This window comes from Adiantum capillus-veneris, chromosome 7, assembly GCF_014529385.1.
Source record: "Adiantum capillus-veneris isolate H3 chromosome 7, ASM1452938v2, whole genome shotgun sequence".
NCBI classification, from domain to species: Eukaryota; Viridiplantae; Streptophyta; class Polypodiopsida; order Polypodiales; family Pteridaceae; genus Adiantum; species Adiantum capillus-veneris.
Genome location: NC_140937.1, coordinates 157253696 through 157276703, shown reverse-complemented (window position 1 = coordinate 157276703; position 23008 = coordinate 157253696). Strand labels below are relative to the sequence as shown.

The window sequence follows — 23008 nt, the reverse complement described above, 5'->3', positions numbered from 1 at the left end:
GTCTCAGACGCGCCATGTAATCGGAAAATCATCGTGATCATTCTGTGTTCTCGGGAGATCAAAAATGAAATCCATTTCAATACTTTTCCAGGGGTGGGTGGATATGGGTAAAGGCTTTAACAATCCTTGTGCCTTATGCCTGTCAAAATTGACCTTCTGGCATACTAAGCAACTGCGCACAAACTCTTCATAAATCTGGGGTCTCTGTCGAAGACAATCGTCTCAGACGCGCCATGTAATCGGAAAATCATCGTGATCATTCTGTGTTCTCGGGAGATCAAAAATGAAATCCATTTCAATACTTTTCCAGGGGTGGGTGGATATGGGTAAAGGCTTTAACAATCCTTGTGCCTTATGCCTGTCAAAATTGACCTTCTGGCATACTAAGCAACTGCGCACAAACTCTTCCACATCCTTTTTGAGTCTCGGCCCAAAGAAGTATCTCTCTACCCCCTTCATGGTGGTAGCAATGCCGCGGTGACTTGTAAAATGTGGACAGTGACATTCAGCCATAACCTTTTCCCTTAACGGTTGTGTAACGCACAACGTAGTCTTTTTCATCAAGTAGCCTTCCCGAACGGAGTATCCAACTACTGTCTCCCCATCCCGTATCTGTGTGACAATATCTGCAAAATCTGCATCTGTGGCATACTGATCGACCATATCCTCGAAGCTCCTATGATGTATCGCGGAAATAGCCAGAACCAACGGCTTCCGAGACAAAGCATCTGCCACCACATTCTTCTGTCCTTGCACATGGACAATCTGGAAGTGAAACTGTGACAAGAAGTTCGCCCACCGCATCTGCTTTTCCGAAAGTTGCTTCTGTGACAAGAAGTAGCGCAAACTCTGATGGTCTGTAAAGACAGTAAAATCCGCTCCGAGTAGGTAGTGCCGCCACTGAGTAAGAGCATGGATCACTGCCAAAAGCTCTTTCTCATATATATGTGCTGTCTAGAGAACAATCGGCTCTCGTAAGCAATGACATGGCCTTCTTGCCTCAAGACCGCACCCAGACTACGACCACAAGCATCACAAAATACTTCAAATGACTTCTGCAAGTCCGGCAAAGTCAAATCTGGTCCTGTAGTCAATTTCTCTTTCAATGTCTGAAAGGCAGTCACCTCTGTGGGTCCCCACGAGAAAGGTACTCCTTTCTGTGTCAAGATATGCAAAGGGGAAGCAACCTCTGCAAACTTTCGTATGAACCGCCTGTAGTACGAACACAATCCCAAGAAGCTTCTAACTTCATGGACATTCCTCAAATCGGGCCAATCACGCATAGTGTCTATCTTGGCCGAATCCATTTGCACTCTTGTTTTGCTGAGACAAAGTGTCCCAAAAAATAATGTATCTCTGAAGCATAAGATCTCTGTGTTCTGCTTCATTCTTGGAGAAAACAATGATATCATCAAAGAAAGTGCCAACAAATAGCCTGTACTCTCGAAAAATCCTATCCATCATCCGGTTAAATGTCGCAAGAGCATTGGTTAAGCCAAAAGGCATCACCAAAAACTCAAATAACCCAAAAGTCTTCCGAAAGGCTGCCATGTAGACGTCTCCCGACGCGATTCGGATCTGATGATATCCACTCTTTAAGTCAATCCTGCTAAAGCACGAGGATTCCTGTAACCTGTCGAGTATATCATCGATCCTAGGAGTCGGAAATCTGTTCTTGATGGTGATTTCGTTGAGAGTGCTATAATCGATGCACATTCTCCAAGATCCGTCTTTCTTCAAAACCAACAACACTGGAGAGCAATACGGTGAAGTACTAGGCTGGACAAGACCCTTTTCCAAGAGGTCTTTCACTGGGTTCATAATCTTTTGATTCTGTACTCGGCTCACACGGTAAGGTGGCCGGTTCGGTGGCGTGCTTCTAGGTATCACATCAATGGTTTGATCTTCAGGCCCTCTGAAAAGCAATCGGCATGAGTGTGGAGAAAAATCTTGGCGTTCTTTTGATCAGGTCAAAACATATTCAACCTTTATCCATCGTTAAGTTCTCTCCCAAAAGAATGAGTAAGAAACTGAAGTTCATCAAGTACAATCTCTAAGCCCTTCATTTATCAAAGTCGCTTTCTCGGCCCGGTAGTCAACCACGGCGTAGTTCTTGTGGTACCAAGGGATCCTGAGTAGAATGTCACTCGCGTGCCCTGAACACCCCTGTCATTGCAAACGAAGTTTGCCAATGCTCGGTGTAATGGCAACATCCCTTCCGTGTGCCAGTCAAACTACCTCCGCCTGTGGCGTCAGTCTGTCGGGCGTAATTCCAAATCGAGCCGTCAATTCCAAGTGAAAAGAAGTTGGCCTTGGCTCCTTCAAAAGAGCTTCCTGATCCTTCACTTTGCCCCAAAAAGTGGCAAAGTTTGTACTTTCATTCATTTGATTCGGTGCAAGTCCCACGCCATGTGGTACCAGTTCTGCTTTTCTATCTGCCTTTTCTGCCACGCTCCTTGGCTGCTCTCGAACTCTCAGGCCTATCGTCGTTCTTTATCATTCTGTTCTTTCTGTGCCTTATTAGGGCACTTCGCGGAGATATGTCCCTCTTCCCCGCATCCAAAGCACTTCCCCTCTCTGATGAAGCGAGCTCTCTCCTCAGGAGTAAGCTTAGGTCGTGCATCCTTTTTCTCTGGGTTGCTCTTTTTCTTTCTACTTTCATTCCCAGAAGTCTGTTCGGCTCGTTGTGTCATGGCCTCATCTGTGGGGTAGGTCAAACTGCCAGAGTGAATGGCAAAGCCCCGCTTCGCATGACTCATCAACTCCTGAATAGAAGCTGACTTCTGTTCCAAGCAGTGATCTCGGATCTCTGTAGGTAGACCCAAGGTAAACCGCTCAATCTGTTCTCTCAATGAGATCTTCTTGAATGAAGAGGCGGGTAGAAAAGAGCTCCAGAATCTTTCACAATAAGTGTTGATTGTATCTTTCTTGGTCATCCAAAGATGGTTCCAAGCAGCTCGTATATCTCGTTCATATTCTTGCATCAACCAAGAAGAAATAAAAAGCTTCTTAAATTTCAGTCATTTAACTGGCGCAGTCTTGTTTAAAAGAAGCGTGGACCACCAAGTACGAGCATTCCTCTCAAAGTAAGAGGCAGCTCTCCGAATCTTGGAGTGCTCTGAATAGCGTCTTCCCGCGAAGGCGATGTCAAACTGCTATATAAAAGACAAAGCCTTCCAAGCATCTGAGTATCCTGAAAAAGTATCAAACTTGATCGAGTGGCCACCTTCCTTAAACTCTCGGACTTTCTTGCTTTTATCTTCGAGAAAGTCATACTCGTTAGCTTTGTAAAAATTCTTCTTGTTCGCATAAAACTTTCCGTCATCGGAATCTGACCTGTCTGTAGACGAGTCCTCAATAGAACTGTCAATCTCTGGGCGAGATGTAGCCTTCTTTGCCTTTTTCTTGCCCTTTCCGAAGCTTTGTGTCTTGCTTCGCTTTTTGCTTTTTTCTGTCTTCTTCGCTCAAGTCTGAAGAGCTAGAAGAACTGTCAAAAGAAGAAGAAGAAGAACTGAGTAAGCCTTCAAACTTGACACGCTTCTTCTGTTTCTTTGCCTTGTCAAAAGTTGACTGACGACCCAAATAACCTGGAAAGTCAGTGCTTTTCTTCTGCTTTTTGCCGTGCTTTTTGGCTTTCTTTTGCGCGTCAAAAAGCTTAGCAATCCGTGCATCAACCATGTTCTCCAGTTCCTTCTCCGTATATTTTCTTGGAAGTAGAAGGTTTCTTGAGAGCGGGTTTCGGGAGTGGTGTTGTGGTTCTGTGCCACTCCGTCTATACCTCTTCCAAAGAGGTCTGGTTCATATATTTTGCTATCTTCGGGTCCTTGGCAAAATTGAGCATCATCTTTGTTGCATCGCCGATCAACTGGCGACGCTCCATCTCTCGCCGCTCCGCCTGAGTAGGCCAAGGCGGACCATACTCTCTGCCGGAATCTTCGTTGTGATCCCTGCCCGCATCTCCAGATGCAGAGGGAGTCGACTGATCCTTGCGTGAAGCCATAGGTGCCGCGGAAAAAAAATTTGGGGATCGGATTTCCCGTAGAAGAGAAATCGGCCGTGCTCTGATACCACTGTAACAGACTTGGACACTCCAAGTCAAGAATCAACCGCGACAGCACCAAATAACCACTTCAAAACAAGTCACATATCACAATAGATGTACACTTGCCCGGCGGAGTTCCGTGCCTAGAGATAATAGATATTGGCCCCAAAGACTGGCGTCCCTTTCGGTATTTCTTTTTATATTAATCAAATCAAAGTACAAGAGAGTGGCTAGGGTTTCACTCTCAGACTCTGCGTCCAGATGCTCTGAGAAGTGAAGCCCTCACCACTTATTTAAAGATACAAGGGATGCTCAAAAGCAGAGCCCCAAAAGCTTTTAAAATAAAAAGCATCAGTTCTCTCTTTCTCTTAGAGAGTCTTTTCTCTTTTTTTTTTTTTTAAAGCAAAATTCGCGTCGTTCATCATTTTTTTTTATAAAAAAAAATTATTTATTTATTTTTCAGCCTCCGCGATTTCCGGAAATTAGGGTTTCTACTGTCCGCCACGTCATCACTTTGTGACACTCCCTACTATTGTGTCAATATTTTTCCTCTCTTTCTCTGTATCTCAGTTGGCTTCAACAATAAATGATAAAGTCTATTTATCATAGTATATTTAATATTGTTATGCACTCCCGTTTGTGATAGGAGGACTTAGCAGATTCTCCTCAAATACTAGAGCTTTACCTTGAGGCTTTGGGTTTAGCACCGATTCCATAAGTGACTAATGAATCAGCACATTCACTCTAGTGTGGTGGTGACTGCACAAGAGGGGAGCCACTCCACCCCTGTCCAGGTTTCCTAAATAGAATAAAATCAGTAATTTCTCCATGAGATTTTAGGGATACTGACGGGCTGACGATATTTTGTTGAATGGCTTTATAAAAAGATGGGGAATTCCTAAAATGAACTCGTGTCATGTGCTCTCTCATGTGTGTACTGTTCGAGTACATGTCAAAAAGATGAAACGACTACAACAACATCTGACAAGTGATGTGAATGTAATAGTAACAAGATTCAGTAAATCAAGACATCTGTGAAAAGATCAGCACTGTCTAGATAAGATTGCTAAATAGTTGATAATGATCGTGTTCTCATCTGAGATCTCAACAGGGATAATGATGTGAATGTGATGTGAATGTCGTCTTTGTGCATGTACTGGATGTGTGCAATCTAGTGCATGGGTACATAGAGTCAATATCTAAGGAGCTAGTTTTTGTCCTTTTTTTGTTTTGGAGGCGTAATTGAGGGTGGTTACTCTTCTTTAAAGAGGGGAGTATGTCTCGAGTTAGTGATGTGGAAAACAGAGGGTTAGGATTTTTAATAGAGTGACCAAGGGGCCCTATACCCCAAATAAAGGAAAAGTGTAAAGATTGAGGACGTGGTAGTAGCGTAAAACGTGGAGTTGTACGGCTGGGCCCGCAAATCACACAGAAGTGTTGATGAAGCAGTTGTCTTCAACATTTATGTCCACAACACCTAAAAGCCCCCTTTATGTCCACCATAATTGGTCATCCTAATCCAATGCCATGGGCACAAGCTTCTCCACGTTAGATCAATAGTACCCAAAAAAAAAGGCACTCTTTACAGAGGGCCGCTACATTGAGACAAAATCCAAGCACTACCCAAGACAAGACTCAAAAGACTAGCCTCTCGAGTCTCAAGGTCAAGGGTCATCTCCTAAATAGTTTGGGTAGAGAGGGCTTCTTTGTGGTTGTGCTCAAATCTTTAAGGAAAGACGTGATGCATCATTCACTTGAAAGTAGCCAGAGTATTAATCAAATCAAAAATATGATTAAGAACTCATAAAGACAGAGAGATCTCTGACAGAGCACACTTGCTGGCTGGACTGGTATCCAGTCTTTAATTCAATCCGGTTAAAGCCAGCCAAACTTTGCAGTTGATCTCCACTGTTGTGATCATGTTGAGGGCCTTTGTATATGCGTGCGTATGTATGTATGCATGTATTCTAAGAGCAGCTAAAACAAACGTAAGATATTTACATGAAGAAAGAAAAGCTATGTTCCCTTCTTCTTGTAAGACTCTTTAGTTTAGAGAGAGAGAGAGAGAGAGAGAGAACCTGCTCGAGCCAGATATCCCAGGCTGATCGAGTCCCCTGCAGCGCGTCACAAACACCAGATCAAAAGCACCTTTATCTGCATGCTCATAGCTTCCCAATGTGCGTCGCTAGACTAGAGGGTGGCCACCTAAGCCTTAAGGGTGTTTACAAACCGGGTGTGTACGCTAATAGGCTACGCACTCTTGATGGCAGATTTAAAATTTAAAGAAAAGCTTGGTCTCTAGGTGTGTAAAGGGTTGCCCGCCCTTCTCGAAAGGGGATGGGCAAGCGCTGGCCGATGTGTAAACACCCTAAGAAGCACCTCTACAACAGGGAGTAGCCGATAACATGTTCCAAAACTCTCACAGGCGTGAAACTTTTCCTTATGCCACTACAGTTTGATCAGTTGATATTTGATTAGAGTTCCGTCTTCCAGCCAAGGCTTTTGCCAAAAACATTTCCTAACCAAAGAAAATAAGGGCACATTTACAACTCTCCCAGTTTTCAAAGTAAAAGTTGAAGCATGTGAAGGTATTTATAGATAATGGGTGGAGCGATTCAGGTCCCCCCTTGCCACGCGTCAACAAAGCGCCATATCTTGTCTAGATGTTGCAATTTTAGCTAGTTAAAAATATTGATGTGATCTCCCTTGATGCCTCCCAACAAAGTGTGTTTTCTATACTCGTAAAGGGGGATACCACGTGGCACTCCTTGAGCTTTCAAGAGGTTTTTTGTCTTGTTTTGCATTTTTTCTCTTTCAGTTTCTCTCTCTGCCTTGCCGCCCAAGCCTCTCTCTCTCTCTCTCTCTCTCTCTCTCTCTCTCTCTCTCTCTCTCTCTCTCTCTCTCTCTCTCTCTACGTGTCCACGTGAGCACACAAAGACACAAGCTGTGTGTAGGGTTTTTCGGGAGAGCTACTTGGAGCACACAGTAAGGGTTGTGGGTTCCTTCAACCTCCGTTGTGCCCCTTTGAGGGCTTTGATGCATGCAAAGATTTTGGCAGTAGGTTTTGGAGCGCTCTTTCATTCCCACTCCCTGTTTGGTGACGGGTCCATGTGAGCGCATAGAGCTAGACCACAAGCAGTTTTTTGAGACAATGTACATGAGGGTCATGGGCCCTAATTTCCAAGCCCCCTTGTTAGACTTTCTTTCTTACATGTTTCCAGCAAAATCTCAAGGTAACATCTGTATTTTCTAGGCTCCTACACAATGATAGAGGTAGCAAGTTGCCACTACATAGTACTTGAAAATCTGGATTCACTCCTCAACCTTAACTATGGTTAAAAAGAACCTCTTGCCTTCCTTCTACTTCCAAATGTTGTAGATTTTTTCTTCACCTTTGAATTGCTAAAATATACGGGAGATTTGTTTGTTTTCTCCATCTGAATAGTTGCTTTCTTCATCCTTGGAATTTGTTTTCTCATTGTTCATGCAATTTCACTAAGACAGGAAGAACTTTGGTTCTCTTGATCTCTTTAAGGTAGTTCTCCTACAAGTTTGAGGGTACGAAAATTGTAAGATTATATTTTTTTGTAGATGGTCAATCAGGTTTTGCTTAGAAACTATTTGGCCATTACTAAGCATGTAGGAGTACTATATTGGCTGCAAAACATTCACAAAGCCAATGTCGTAGAATGTGTTGTCTTCTTAGATGCACATATGATAATTTGCAAGCTTATAGTGGCTAGGGAACTTGGCCATGTTAGCAGCAAACTAACCAGTACAGCTTAGCAGATTATCAAGAGGCATTTTGTAGCCTTCCAAGTATCCTTCACATTATTTTATGATTCCAACAGTTGGTCCATCGTCCACCCAACTTATATAGCTTTTATTATTGTGGATATGTTATGAACCATTGATAATTAAGTTGGGGCTACAAGCTTCGAGATTGTAATTCTCACCTCTAATGTCAGTTTGTGTCCATTGTAAGCCACTTTTGGCTATGGAACAAATTCGTAAACTTTGATCCAAGTATAAAGGTCACTTTTGTAACCATTTTGGATAAGCATTTTTTCACGAGAAAAATGTGTTGAGCGTATGACACTTGTGTTTGTTTATGTGCATCTCTATGTGCTTCTTACTCCCTCGCTGGTTGTCGCATTTCAATTTTGACTGCTTCTATGCATTTTCAAGTGAAGGCTCTTTGAATTAACGTTAGTCTCTCATGCTATTTTGTAGGTTTATTGACGAGCACCTACAAGCCGTTTGATGCCATATCTTGACAATTAGATATCAGTTTAACAGACCATCAATGGCATAAACCATCTCTCTTCATTCCTAAGCCATTGATATCCCAAATGATGATTTTGGTATGTCAAAATTAGGATAGAGTCTAGTATCTTTTTTTTGTGACCACATGCTGTTAAGATGACTTGAAATCACAGGATTAGCCGTCTTGGTCCTTTTAATCGTTCTTATGAGTTTGGTTGCATTTGGATACCTTTTGCCCATGGAATTGGTAGAGATTGATTATTTGTGTGAATCTTGCCTTTCGTGATTTGGGAATCACTTGAGTGAGAGCATAGATTGTTGTTTGCATTAAAATTGTTTTCCAAGGATCTGACACATCCTTATTGCTTGCATGCCCTAGCCATGTCAAAATGCCCCGTGCATTGATAATTAATGTGAGGTTTTCTCCAATCCTCCAAAAAAAATTAGAACTGGTCGAAAAAACATTTAACATTTAGTGTCCTTGTGGGGAATGTTGCCCCTAAGCTAGAGAAAACATTGACATGATGTTATTCCTCTTTAAAGAAATATTCCTCTAGGTAATTCTAGAGTAATCCTTCTTTCACACATAGATAGTCATTGGCTTAATTGTCTATTTAAAGATATTTGGGTATCAGCCAAAAACATATTGAGAAGGATTGAGATCAATGGGATAGACTCTTGGATTCCTAGTTGAGTGGGGCCTATTTACTGAGTTGAAAAGTGCATTAAAGGTTCATTTGATTTTTTTGGCATCCACCTTGTCATCGTTTTGCACTAGGAGTAGAGTAAGTAAGCTTATTTATAGGTGTGAATCACCTTTAAATCCATTTCAAATCATCAACATAAGCCAACGTGCATTTCAAAGAATTATTTGACAACTAGATTTAAAGTGTGTTGTGTATGATTTGCTTGAAATTTGGGACCAAGCAAAGCTGTAAAACCATTATGTAGAGGGCCACGAAACACCAAAAAACATCAAATCTAAAAAATTTATGATGTAGATCAATATCATGATACTGAACTACAAGGGAAAAACTAGAATTTTTTCATACCATTTGCTTGTACACATCAAATTTATCAATGATTTTTGACCAATTCAAGCATTGAAAAAGTGACCAACATAGCAAAATTAGAAAAGAAAAAATGGAAACTAACCAAGAAATTAACAAAATTGCATTGAACTAAGTCCTAATTGCACAAGGTACCATTAGTCTTGTAAAGTAGAGAAAAATCAAACTGTTAAGTTTGGCTAAGGGACGAAAGTCTAGTATCACAATACTCATCAAAGCCCTGGGTATAGAGCATATACATATGCTTAGCAAAGCCCATAGTTCAAGTCAAAATCAAATTTGGATCTTTTGACCATTAACATGGACCAAAACCTGAACTCGGGCTATCGATCAATTTGAAAATCAGCCTTTTGGGCAACTTATAGGAATTCAAATTTGACCAAACTTGACCAGGGTACTATACTTGACATAAGAAACAAGTGTGTCAAGTCAAAACTCTCATAGGAGATCCATAACTCTAGGGTGATACCAAACTTTTGCTCATAAGGTGGGTGTGTGACTTGATAGAATTTGTAGAGCTCCTTAAGTACTTTCCAGATCTCCTGGATTGGACAAGAAATACCCACTAGAAGTCAAGTTATAGCCAAAACAATATTCTAGGTCAAAAAGGGGTTGTTGCAAATTTCAAGCCACCTGGATCAGGGAACTTTTTGCCCAAAGATGGATCACATATAGAATTTGTATATGAAGCTTCAACACTACTAAATTGTATTCTTATTAACAGTGTACTAAAGCTTGAAGATAGCTACGGATTGAAAAAAACTTGGTTATCAAAGAAAACCAGGTTAGCATTACAATTTAGTAGTTAATTGCATATTTATGTACCTCAGATCAAACTGGGTACTAGGCCACCAAGGGTCAATCGGAGATCATGAGAGTTGAGCATCACTGAGGAGGGTGTCAACCAAGGGGATAAGTTTTCAACAATCCTTGAGGAAAGCCTTGAGATGTACTCTGACACCACTTCAAAGATGGATTCTAAGTCGAAAAACTCTCGACCTGACAATACGAGGAGATATTTAAGTGTCATTGAGTTTTACAAGAAAAATAAACATGGGGCTCATATTTACATAGGCCCTTGAATGCATATGTGGTCAAAATTCATGACCATGAAATTGAGTTTCAAAAACACTTGTTGACTTAACAACACGAAGATTATTTCATGGACCTTAATGATACTTGATTCTTGAAAGCAAAAAACTATGAGAATGTCGATGGCTAGGGGCAAGTGCTAGCTCCAAAAACAACAGAGTGAAGTCAAGGAAGCTCCTTCTTCCATCGAATTAGTAGGATATGAGTTGTCAAATGAAGGAGCAACCAAAAAGCAAAGCATGGATGATGAAAACTTGGGGATATCTAAATGGAACAACAGTAGCTCAACTAAAATTTTGATGGCCTGAAATGCTTAGCCAAAAAATCTTGAAGACAATAAAATCGATCATTTATGTTTTCAAGTTGGATGTAGGGACATTAATCCTAAAATACTCATTCAGGGATACATGGAATAGTATATTCAATTTGATGAGGGACCACGAGATTGAAGAAACAAAATACCAAGGCATGTCAATGAAGCAAAGGCTACCTAACGAAGAGAAAACCAGTGCATTAGCTTCACATGTCTCCTTTGCGAGCACCTATGCAGAATAGGGATCTAGCAAACACAACACTACAATGAACATCGAGATTTATTTACTCTCACAACACGATTGAATGAACAGGGTGTACGTACCTCCAAACCGGACAAAAATGGTGGAAGTTTGGCTAAAGAGCTAAGAGTGACATAGCCTATTGATCCTTTGTTCCATGATTTGGACCTACTGACGCCTAAAACCGCCTCTAGGAAAGCAGGAATTGACTCAAAAATGATTAGACCTACAAATTTCCAAAAATGGGTCAAGAAATATAGTGGAAGCGAAAGGTTGTATGACCATCAAGCAAGCGTTAAACAAATAGTGCACACCAATAAAGTGAGTGATTTTTATACGCAATATAAGGGTTTTGGAATGAGCTTGAATGGAAAGCATTGATATGGTTTCAAACTTTGGAAAATGGAAGCATAACAGATCTAAAAACATTTGTTTAAAGATTTGTACGTACCTTTTCTAAGATTAGAATCTAGAACAGATTGCAGTTTCAAATCAAAACAAGGTGAGATTGTGTGAGATTATGTCATCATGGTGGCTACTGAATAAAACACTCCATGCTACTCTGTAAAACCTCAAACATATGACTTAAAAATGTTGCATATTGGATCCGATTGATGTACGGATAACTATGAGATTTCTAGCAAAGAAGAGAACAAGAGTTATGTCAAAAGTGAATGGACAGTAGCTACACACAAGTAGGTCTAGTAGTTACACCTCTATCTCTCACAAAAAGCTATGAGGAATTGATGTAGAAACTAAATCAAATGTTGACTGGAATACACAGACAATTACCATTGAGGGCAATGAGACAAGGGCCACCAGTTGGTCAACCTATAAGCCAACCCAAGAAAAATTTGTGCGCTGTGGAACAAAAATGGGCTAATCATGACACCCATGAGTGCTAATATGGGCCTACATTTACGAGGAATGTAGAGTATGTGCCAATGAGACCCCAAGGGCAACGTATGTATAGGTATCAAAAACAACTAATGCCACATTGCAAAAAATTGCAATGGGCTTGACAAGACCTCAACTTGTGTTAGGTCAACTACCCCATTTACTAGGAAACAATGTTATTCCCATTAAGTTTATGCAACTAGATGAGCTTGTGAATGAGCAAGTCATAGTGCCAATATCAATCTATGTAGGGGATAAAATTTGTCAAAATTTGTCCCAGTGTACTTCATTGCAAATCAACGGGTAAAACAACCAATGGTAAGGCAATAGCCACAACCAAAACACAAGGGGAAAATGCAACTATCACTATTGTGGAGTCAAGAACCCTTGGAAGAACGAATGTCCTCATCCAAATAAAAACTTAGTTCCCCCAATAGTTTGTTGTCATGATTGTTGTAAGAAAGGTGGACACTTTTCATATGAATGTCCTAAAAACCATAATAATAAGGGTAAAACCATTGTTAAGATGGTGGGGATAATTTCAGCAGGTTCATTGCTAACATGGTAGAGATAATTCCATTAGGATCATCAAACAATGAGAAAACAATACCCTTGCCAAAACTCTAAGGGAAAGAGAACGTTAATAATTCAGATCAAGGCAAACAACCATCCCAAAACAAAAAGAATAAAAGAAAAAGAAATAACATGCCATAGGCAAGAAAGCAGAGAAACTACTAGGGAAAAAAGCCAAAACCACTATTCAAGACAAGAATGGGGAATCCATCGACCATGCAACGGGTTCAATCTTGATCGACAAAGTATTCGACCAATGAGCGTTGCACTATACACTAGTCAAGCAAGGTTGCAAGCTAGGTAGAACATGGGAAACAAATGGAAACACCACCAAAGCTAGAAAAGGCTAAACTTGAAGCTTATCAAAGATGGTTCAATTACACAATAACTTTTGGGAGCATAAAAGATGGTTCAATTACACAATAACTTTTGGGAGCATAAAAGAAAGGACTATCAACACTAATCAAAACCGAGAGGGAAGGGAGAAAAAAGGAGCGACGAGGAAGTAAAAGAACCTGAGCCTATAGGAGAACTTAACTCTTATTGTGCCTAATACCAAGGATGGACTAGACACAACCCACCCTGGAGTGGGAGACTTGTCTAACCATCTATGGGAGACTGTAAGAAATGCCAATGATGGTAGTCAGACTTTAGAGTATGCACCATTTGAAGAGTTATGCTTAGAACATCTACCAATGGAAGTGAACATGCAATCATTGTATGGAAATTTGGGAACAAAAAAATCAATAAACTCAAAAGCCCTGCCATTGTAAGGTGAACATGAAGAAAGATCCTTAGTCCGCAAGACAACCAAGGTAGTGGAAACCAAAGAGAATTTGGATACAAACAACTTGAATTCACTCATGTTGACAAAGATTAAATGTTTGTTAACTTTGGGAACATTTCTTAAATTTGAATCTAACCCATGGAATGACTATGGGAGTAAAGGGTCTAAGAGAAGAGTAGGTCCATGAAATCAAACAAGAATAGTCTCTAGGGAAAACAACAAAACCGTTCTACTTAATAAGGTTGAAGATTATTGTGAGGATAAAGAGGGCAATACCACCTTAGATGTGTAATTTGATGGCGTAAAAACCATGGCCTTTTTGGATAGTGGGGTGGAAATTGCCATTACCAAAAAGCAAGTTTGGGAATCCTGGGAAAAACATGTGATTAGGAAAACATGAATGAAGGAGCAACTTGCAAATGAACATATAGAGATAAAATTGGGATTACTAAAGGATGCTATGGTTAATTTGTGTGGCATTCACTATCAATACACTTTGCAACTTTGGGGAAAAAATCCATCTATGATGTCATATTAGGACGACCATTAATGAAGCAATTGTAAATGATCCAAGATTGGAGATATATAGTTGAGGACTATTTTGAAGAATCATTCCTATAGGGATGTGTCAAAAACTCATAGTAAGAGGTTTGACTCAGCAACCGCAGCAAACACTAGACTACTATGTTAACTAAAGTCGAAACCACAACTTTGGATGTGCAGGGATTTAGACCATAGTATTTTAATTCGGGAGTATTGTATTTTGGAAAGTAAAGGAAAGTATGAGTATCATATCCCTAAGCCATTTTCTTGAACATCTATTTGAGCCATTTGAATGGGCAAATTTTGGCAACATTGGACACACATGTGAATGAACCATGCCAACTAAATTTCACGACAAAGAAGGTTTTGGTATAATCCCAATTTTGATGGTATCCATAAATTTCCCAAGAAAAGAATCCCAACAATTCAATAGTAAACTAGACAAGAATATATTGGTATATAAGATACCAAAAACATTCTCCATCTATGACTTATCTGAGCAGGAACAAGTGCATGAGGCTATCTTTTATGATGTTGCAAATGAAATATAAGAGGAACAAGTCACTTATAGTGGCTCAGATTCTCAAAAAGAGAGAACAAGAGTGCACTTGTCGGTAAGGAATGGAGAAGAATTTGCCAAACCATGACATAGCCAAAAAAAAACACTACATGAAGAAACGTGAAGATCAATGAATACACGAGTGCACTCCATGCCTACAATGCAAGGTAAAAACCACTATTTCATGTTGGTTAAAGGAAAGGATTGTGTCAAAAACAAAATAACATGGTGTTATTTGTTTCAAGTAAAACAACCACATCAGAAGTCAAAAAACAAAACAAAACCTAAAAAGAAATCCAAAAGGAAAATTGAACCTGAAAGTGAACCTAAAACAGCAAAAACCAAAATGAAGATCAAATATACGGAATTAAAAAAGCCTTTGAAAGAAGTTTGGACAAATGAAATGGAATCAAAAGGTAAAGCACCACATGATGGAGTGAGGGTACCCAGAAAGGATTGTTATACAACAACTCATAAGAGAATAAAAGGAAACTATCCATAAGCAGATAGATGTTGCCCTTCCAGGTGAGAATCCTAAGCTAGCGTACATTGCTATAGATTTATCTCCTGAAGAAGAAGAAATTCTTATCAAAACATAAGAGAGTAGAGAGATGTATTTGCTTGTTTTTAAGGGAAAGGGGTGTTATAGAGATTTGTCAACACACAAACCCAATAGAAGATGATGCCAAACCCTCATGACAGAGACCATGCACCTACAATGAGACTTTTGCTAAGAAAACCAATGAGGAAATTAAAAAACTTAGGAAATCTGAATTCATTTATGAAATTGAACATACATATTGGGTTTCATCAAAGTTTGTGAGAATCTCAAGAAATTGGATGTTGACACCATAAGGGATAATTATCATCTCCTAATCGTAGAACATGTTGTGGAAAGAGTAGCAGGCAAGGAAGTATATAACTTTTTTAATGGTTCCTTGGGGTACAATCAATTGGCTATACACCTAAGAGATCAACATAAAACAACTTTTGCCACATAATGGGACATATTTTACTATAGAGTGATGCCATTTGGTTTGACTAATATTCCAACCATTTCCCAAAGAAATGAGTCATGCCTTTATGGAACACCTAAGAATCTTCTTAAAAGTTAAAATGGACAACCTCCATGTTCACCCATGTTTGCAAGATGATCATTTTGATCAAGGAGGCTTTGAAAAATGCAATCTATTTAGGATCTGTTTAAATCTTGTGAAGTATATATCTATAGTACGGCAAGGTAAAGTCTAGGGCATCTAGTGTCCAAAATGGCATTACATCGTGGCTGATCTTACCAATTCTATAGTGGCCTTCATCTTTTCTAGATATTATAGAAGATTTATCTACCTATATGCCATAATGGCAAAGCCTCTATATACACTAATCACTAACTTTAATTGAACGGATGAATGTGAAGAGTCTTTCAAAAATTAAAGAACGCTTTGGTAACTGCACCAATTTTGAAGGCATTTAATTGGAGCAAGTTTTTTCATGTGCATGTCAAATGAATCAAATTTTTCTATAGATTGGTTGAGCTTTAGCTCAACCTGAAAAATGCACAATGGATTTTCCAGTTTGTTATGCCAGTAGACAATTGAACACAAGGGATAAAAATTACACCATCACCGAACATGAAGAGTTAGGTATGATATGCGTCATCAAGAAATTTAGGCATCATAAATCGGCCAGCAAGTTTATATTTTTTATAGACCACCAAGCCCTACTCTATTTGGTAAGAAAGCCGTGTAACAAGTGAGGAATTGTAAGATCTTCATAATATTGATGGAATTTGACTTATTGTTGTGGTGAAGAAAGTTACGACATATGTTAGGGTTGATTGCCTTTCAAGATTTACATCAAGAGAAGCACCTAAAGAGTGGATGATGATCTGCCGAATGCTTATTTATTCTCCATAGAAATGGTGCCAAAATGGTACGAAGACATAGTCACACTAATGACTATTACAATTTGAGAAAGACATTCCTATTTTGCTAAACCCTAGGGTAATTGAAAAATAAAAAATGTATCATTTACTTATAGGAAGGTTGTAGTGGAAGAATCCCAATGGAATAATGGGTCTCTATATTCAACCACAAGAACAATATTTTTATTTGAACCAAGTGCATGAAACCATAACAAGTTGGCACTTTGCAAGGAACCAAACTGTTAAATGGCTTAAATGGTTAGAAGTTTATTGGCCTTCAATGAAGAAAAATGTCCATAAATATATTAAAGATGTTGCGAGGTAATAGCAATATTATATGCCACATTATTCAAGATCTTGGTTGAACCTCGATGAAGACAATACTTAGTGGAACCTCACCACAGAGATCTTTCCTAGGAGTAAACAAAGACAAAGAGCAATTGCAATAGAAACTAGGGATTATATTCTAATTGCAGGCTAGTTATATAAACAAGGCAAGGACCAAAAATTTTGTTTATGTGCTAGCGAGGATGAGTATATCCCTATTCTAGAGCAATCACATGTAGGATTAGCATGACACCACTTCAAGATCTATTATGATGGCTAGAATATGGTAGCCTACTCTGTTCTCTGATGCCAAAGGGTATTTTTAATGATGTGCTACTTGCAAAAGAGCAAAAATGTTGTAGAAGCAAAATCAGATGCCTTTAAGACTAATTATGGGGGCCAAGGTGTTTTCTAAATGGAGCATAAATTTTTTTAGGACTATAAAACCACCATATTATGAGAGCCAAGCCCAATACATCATTGTGGCAACTAACTATCTGAAAAAATGGGTAAAAGAAAAAGTCACAATAAAGAATGATGCAAGAACTACATGTTAATTTTTTTTATGAATATGTTTTTACAAGATATGGATTGCCAATCAAAATTGTAAGTGGCAGGGGCACCCAATTCCTGAATGAAGTGATTGAGCACTTATTAGATAAGTTCTCGATCATTAATGATAAGCATGCACACTATCATCCACAAGCTAACGGTCAAGCTAGACACACAAAGAAGGTATTGAGCTTGGTTCTCACAAAAATAGTTACTTCTAAAAGTATCGACGGGAAATGCAATTACATTCCACACTTTGGGCATATAAGGTAGCATACAACTCTTTTGAACACAACACCTTTCAACTTGATTTATGGCTTGAATGCAATATTGTTGATAAAACTTTTTTGCCAACCTTGAGAGTGGAAAAGAAATTAGGATAGAGAGGATAAAAATTATCAGACAGAGTAGAGAAATTAGAAAGATTAGATGAGCAAAGGATGACCACCGTTGACCACATCTATGCACATAAACAAAAACAAAAACAATCCTTTAACTCAAATTCGATAATAAAAGAGTTTAAGCAACGAGACTTACTTTCAAATGCCGTGAAATAAGTCACAATGGCGGCTTGTCTTGGAGTAGACAAGATCCTCATAGGTGAACTTGTGTCCTTGTTGCTTGACAAAAGCCTTGTCGTTATTATTGATTGCCTTTGTCTTCAGCAACAGGTTATGGTTGCCTGAGGTAGATGGAGGGCTTGGTTGATTAAGTCAGTGGTGATTCTAACCTTCATTGCATCTCCATCTTAGTTCATGAGCCCTCTCAAAATATGTTCCCCATGGAGGTAGTCTAAAAAATGTGTCAATTTGTAGGTACCTTGACCCCTCGATGACTTCCCTTTGATGATGTAAGGTCCCCAATTATTTTGAAAAGATTGTGGTCTTGACTTTTGTGCCGTCAGTCGCTTGGAATTTTCCAATAAAGACATTGGCCGGTATTTTAACGAGCTTTTCCTTTGAGATGTGAGATTTTTCATTGGAGGAGAATTTTGCAACTTGATAGGGGGCAACTTCCCACTACTTTCTAGGTCTTTTGAAAGGAATTTTGGCATCAAAAAATCACCCAATTAGCTTCTGAATTTGGCCAAGAAGTTGTCAAAAAATTCAAAAAAAACACAAACTTGACCATAAAATGAAAAATGAGAATAACTTGATCAAAACAAGTTCAAACTTGACCGATGCATCTAGGTCAACTATAGGCATTAGGTCATGTGGTTACATGTGTACATGGATTACGATCCATGTTGAAACACATCTTGAAGATTTGATGATACCACCTGATAAAGTATGCTTTGGGGAAGCTATGGTTCAAATCTTTTTGAATTTGGATCACTAGTATAAGATTTATGCCACTTTTGGAAAATTTTCTCAGACTTAGAGAAATTTGGCATTTTGATTAGGGTTTTGGCATTCAAATGGCTTGAAACTTTAGGGTTACTTTTTTCTTGACATTAGGGACCCGATGACATGACTTTGATCTCAAAAACTCAAAAGGGAACATGGATCCTGATCCATGTTTGGCGGGTACATGTTCCTATAGCCTATCCTAACACACTGGTGAAAGCTTTTCAAGTTTGGACAAGGTTTTCTCAAGTTTTCCCAATTTCCCAAGTTATAGCCCAATTTGGTCCGACTTTGTCATATTTGGTTTTGCTTGGCATCTTTGATATTCTATTGTGATCAATCTATCTAACATTTTGACCAGTTGATGCTTTAAAGTTGAAGAAGTACCCCAATCCTAGCTGTATGTTGATTTTCATCCCAATCAGAGTCTGTTTGGACCTCCCACGCCCTCTGACAATTTTGGGTCACTTTTCAAGTAATTTTTGCTTCCATTGATATACCTTAAGCTCACCAACTCTTTTGACACCAAAACTTTGCTTAAAACGACAATTTCTATCATAAACACTTTGAATTTGCTAAACTTGACAATTGACTTCACTTTACATGATAAAAGACTGATGTTTTGCCACATTGCCTAATCAATGACCACTACACACAATTTGCATCCACTCTTTGGCATTTCTGCTTCAGAGGGACATAGATCGCGATCCATGGTTGGAACCCAATTTTAACCAAACTTTGGGGATAGCATCTGAACATGATCCCTAAGCCATGGTTCACTTTTTCCTGGATTTGGTTTAAATTTTCTCACTATGGATCAAAATGACCGTTTGGAGACTAAATTTCCAATTTGTCTTGGTTTTTGGTGATTTCAAGGTCCATTTCACTCCCAATTTGTAGGGCACATTCCCCAAGGTAAGGTCAAATTGTTCAGACAATTTTTTTGTGTTTTGGCATGTTGGGGGACATGGATCGCGATCCATGTTCATCAAAATTTAAAATTGGTGCTTTCAAAGGGAGCATTTGGCATAACTTACTTTTGAAAACTGAGGTGGGGAGACATGGATCAAAATCCATGCACAATTCCGACAAATCCCGACTTGGTTTTGATTGATTCTATTTCTTGTGCATTTATTTGATGTTTTTGGCAATTCACAGTTGTTCTAGAGTGGAAGAGAATCATACTTGTCCAATCTGGTGAAGTATGGGTGTCTAGTGTGGCTCTAGCAAGAAAAATTGATGTGGATGTTCTAGGTCGCAAAAGCTCTCTAGCTCTCTCTCTCTAAACTAAATGAATGCAAATGAGGTCTAATTTTCCCTTCTTGACTATATGTGCCCGGCTTACCCCGAATGCAATGTGCGTACTTACCTTGCTTGCTCATATTTCTTATGACATACCACTTGCGGCTCAGACGGCTCGTCAATTGGACACTTGGTCGTTAATTGCCCTTGAGTTTGCAATTTTGGTCCTTTTGTAAGTTGGTCCAAATTTTGACATGTGTCAAATCCTTCATATTTGACATGCTCAAAGCTCTTTCTTTGTAAGATTTGGCATTTTAGAACATGAATCCAAATTTCTTGGTTCTATTTATTAGCTTTTGATCATTATTAAGGCAAAAAAGAAAGAAAATTATTGAGAATTTGCCAAAATTATTCTTCACACTCATATGTACATACTCTCACTCTAGGTATCTTAATTGTTAAAATGTGTCAACATGGCTCACTATTATGCCTAATAAGAGCAAAATACTGCTCAATCGGTAATAAAAAAGAAAAAATTTAAGTGGACAAACACTTTGTATACACTATACACATTATTTTTTCTCATGTTGCGGCTTACAATCTTGCAATATGCTACTTCAACTACAATTACTCCCCTCTTCCCATTCTGAGTAGTCTTGGATGAAGGCCTGTGCAATGTGCGTGGGCACGAACGACGCGTTTATGCAAGGCCATGAAATGTGGCCCTATCATGTTTAGGGAATAGATGCATTGGGTAACGCTATGTTGTGCAAGAGGTGGATACTGAATGGATTGTTTAGTGGTTTTTGCTTGCGAGGTTTCATTTGAACCGAGTTTTACAAGCAAAAGTCTTTGTAGGTGAATCACCCATTCTTTGATTGTTGGTTGAGTGAGTATTATTGATTGGTTGATGATTTGGCATGGCTTGAATATGGGTACTTACTCGAAAGTTGATTTTGGAGACTTTGAAGCTGGTTGACAATTGGATTCTTTAGGGCTCCATTGCCAAGATGGTCCTTTGGTGATGGTTGACTTCTCTGATTGAAATTTGGAAATCCATTTGTACTTTGGGGAACTTTTTGAAGCATTGGGTTGCTTTTTGTATTTCATCCACCGTTTAGGTTTGTTTTGAGTGGTTCTGGCTCCTTGGAAGCTTGGCTTGGCTGATTCAGAAATCTGATCGGAGAGCATGGTTTTGAGCATCCATATCTGCTTTGGCTTGGTTACCATGATAGACTTCTTTACCCAAATTTGCTTGACCTTTCTCCCACGGATGCTTGTAGATTGTTGCGATTGGAGGGCTCGCTTTGGTTCCTCTGGGTCTGATTGTTCTGACCGACACTATACATTCCAAATGTAATTTGTTTGTGCCAAGGGTGTAACAGATGATGTGTCCTTGAGATTGTACTTCAGAGTGTCATCCTACTTTGTCAGTGCACATGCTCTTTCTATTGTTCCATCGGCCAGCTGGACAATGATGCATACATCCATTCCTCCAAGCCAACTTGGCTTGATTTGGACTGCTTCAATAAGAGGGGATGGTGCTTCTACTTGCTAAAGTGGAGTTGGATTTTGTCATTCTTTGCGCTTTAAAATCCACAACCTAGCTTCCTCCTTTGCTTGTTCTTGAATTGCTTGAGCTTTTTTTTTTCGCTCCTTTGCTTCATGAAGCTTTCTCAACATCTCTAGAGCGAGAGGTAGATTGTATTTCTTTAATCTGCCAACAACCATTGATCTAGTTAGGCATCTCTTCTCCCTCTAATGTCGCAATTGTATGACTCCACTTGGTGATATGTCAATGACAAATGGGCCATTACCTCGCTTTTTCACTTGCTTAAAGTGTTGCTTCAAGGTGTAGACTAATACATAGTCTCCCTTTTGAAACTCCTTGTTGATCATTAAATTCTTTCATTTGTTGTCTTTGTGCATAGATTGATGCAACAACCCTGAGTTGAGACTCATCTAACCTGGTTAGGTGTTCTAGTCTTCCATAAAACTCGTGTCCAGTCCATCCTAATTCTTGTGCAACTTGTAGTGTATGAATCAAGAATTCTACTGGTAGTATGGCATTTAGTTCGAACACTCAATTGAATTTGTCGTATTCAGTGGCGTTTTGTATGCTAACCTATATGCCCACAGAGCTGAGTGTAGTTTCTGATCCTAATTAGCTCTTGATTTCTTTACAATTTTGATGAGCATTGTGCATAGAATTTTGTTGGTGCTCTCGGCTTGCCCGTTTGCTTGAGGGTGATATAGCGCCGATTTTGAATGAAGCACCATAAATTCTCGCAATAAATAGTCAACTAGATCATTGATGAAATGAGTCCCTTGATCACTCACTATCTCAATTGGAATCCCATATCGAGCAAAGATGTTCTCGTACAAGAACTGCATTTTTGTTCTGTCATCATTCTTTTGTGTCGCTTTGGCCTCTACTCATTTGGTCAAATAATTTGTTGCCACTATGATATATTGAGCATGCATTTGATATGTTGGTGGTGAGATAGGTCCAACAAAGTCTATCCCCATTTGGAAAAATTGTCAAAGTCAATGATGCAGAAGCGTAGAGAGAGAGAGAGAGAGAGAGAGAGAGAGAGAGAGAGAGAGAGAGAGAGAGAGAGAGTTTCCTGAACCAATAAACCTTGGTAATGAATAACTAAATGTGTATACAATGGAGACAAGGGGTTGCTTATAAAGCAATCCCAATAAATTTTCCTACCCAAGACTTTGACAATAAGTAAAATAAATACCTAAAAGCCAAACTACATAATGGGATCACATTGGGCAGTTCACTTGAGATGCCTAAACTTTAACACCCTCTCTACAGCTCATAGTGGACATTAATAGTGAGACCAAGTCAATGAAGAAGCTACCATGGACACCCTAGAAAGTGGCCACCAATTGGATACACCTCGGTGTTGCTCTCCTCAACTTTGTACCTAAACGTAATGCCATCTTGAGCATCGGTTGCCTTTGTAGAAACTTTGAACTGTAGACCATACTACGTCCAATAATCCCCATTCGTGAACTATGAATACATCATGTTCATAATAAAAAACTCCAAGATAATGAACTGTTGGAACACATCCTGTCCATAATCTGACAAACAACAATGAATTGACTAGCCCATCCATAGTGTTTTAGACATTTGATTGGATCCCTGCCAGATGCATGTGCATTGAACTCCGAGCTACAGGTCCAAACACCAATAACTTGAACTCCAACACAAGGGTC

The 23008-nt window shown here is 39.3% G+C and overlaps 1 protein-coding gene and 1 pseudogene across 2 annotated transcripts in view; both read right to left on the bottom strand.

The window, feature by feature from the left end:
* The window catches only part of LOC147454898 (Calcium-binding EF-hand family protein), a 117244-nt gene extending 110962 nt beyond the window's left edge, over positions 1 to 6282 (bottom strand). The window contains exon 1 of one of the 2 annotated variants that reach the window (XM_086516715.1): positions 6121 to 6282. The gene's annotated coding sequence lies outside the window, so the exon portion shown is untranslated. The remainder of the gene's footprint in view (positions 1 to 6120) is intronic. The other variant, XM_086516716.1, reaches the window with a different exon arrangement.
* Positions 1 to 23008, bottom strand: part of LOC147454897 (uncharacterized) — a 172050-nt pseudogene that overhangs the window by 22793 nt on the left and 126249 nt on the right.